A 375-nucleotide genomic window follows, 5' to 3' on the forward strand; every position below is an offset into this window, starting at 1 on the left:
AGCAGAGTGGCGCAGCGGGAGCGTGCTGGGCCCATAACCCAGAGGTCGATGGATCGAAACCATCCTCTGCTATGAGCTCACATTTTTGCCTGCTCTATAGCTTTTGGGTCCCCAGCTGTGGGACTAGGTTGGGCTGTGGACCCTGGTGTCCAGGAGTGGCAGCTAGTTCTATGGCGTCACCATCAGCGCTCTGGACTCTGAATCCAGAGATGTCAAAATCTTAGTGGGAACTGTGTACCCCTCTTGTCCCATCCCAGGGGCACTTAGGCCAAGAGTGACCTGCAAGGGGACATAATGGCATATGGTTCTATGGTGTAATGGTTAGCACTCTGGACTTTGAATCCAGCGATCCGAGTTCAAATCTCGGTAGAACCT

At 53.3% G+C, this 375-nt stretch overlaps 2 non-coding genes across 2 annotated transcripts; both read left to right on the plus strand.

Moving 5' to 3' along the window:
- TRNAM-CAU lies at positions 1-72 on the plus strand. Its single transcript has one exon. It is a non-coding gene; the product is annotated as a tRNA-Met (tRNA).
- Positions 73-303: 231 nt separating this feature from the next.
- Positions 304-375, plus strand: TRNAQ-UUG. Its single transcript has one exon. It is a non-coding gene; the product is annotated as a tRNA-Gln (tRNA).

The sequence above is a fragment of the Bos indicus x Bos taurus genome, chromosome 19 (assembly GCF_003369695.1).
Source record: "Bos indicus x Bos taurus breed Angus x Brahman F1 hybrid chromosome 19, Bos_hybrid_MaternalHap_v2.0, whole genome shotgun sequence".
Taxonomy (NCBI): domain Eukaryota; kingdom Metazoa; phylum Chordata; class Mammalia; order Artiodactyla; family Bovidae; genus Bos; species Bos indicus x Bos taurus.